An 841-nucleotide genomic window follows, 5' to 3' on the forward strand; every position below is an offset into this window, starting at 1 on the left:
GGGAGCTGGGTCTAAACTACGCAAGATATGATGACTTTCACCTTGATATTTTAGCGCGGATGACGTATATCTAGTTGAATTGCAATGTAGGGGGCGAGAACAAGTCTTCAACTTCTGTGAAATTACCACATCAAATGAGACGTGCAGACATGGATGCAGCTATGAAGCCGCTTCAGGGCAGGTGCGTTGCTAGACCCTTTTTACTGGGGCACGTGCCCCAGTGAAAATCTGCTGTGCCCCAGTAAAATCTCAAATTTGAGTTATAATTTACTTTGATAATCCCGAAATAAAGACATTAAACTATATGCAACAACTGAATTGACGCTTCTAAAAGCAACGCAGTTTATTGGAAAACTATGCACGCAGATAGGCTATCCATACCCGCGCGCCTGTGTATTTTACGGGAACGCGCACGTCGTACAGCCTTTTGCGCAGAAGTACTTGGTTACACAAGTTTGTATAGTTAATTGTGTTGTAAATGCAATTGTCAAGCAGTTTGTAATGCATTTTGGAAACAGGAGATGAGCGCCTGATCTAATGCGCCACCTGGCTTGAGAAACCCGTTCTCAAAGACTTACTTTTAGTCATTATTTGGGTAGCACACATATTCTGAATGCCTTCAGCAGAATTCAAATTAGCCATTTTAATCTAGATTAATCTAGATTAATTTCAAGATTTAATCTAGATTAATCTAGATTAAAAAAATTAATCTATGCCCACCACTAATATATATATATATTGTCCGTTCAAAAAAAAAAAAGTTACACATAGGTGCAAAATGGACAAAAATGTCCATGTCCAAAAAAAAATATCATTTATTAATATTTTTTCCACTTTCACT

This window comes from Garra rufa, chromosome 9, assembly GCF_049309525.1.
Source record: "Garra rufa chromosome 9, GarRuf1.0, whole genome shotgun sequence".
In the NCBI taxonomy this organism is placed as follows: Eukaryota; Metazoa; Chordata; class Actinopteri; order Cypriniformes; family Cyprinidae; genus Garra; species Garra rufa.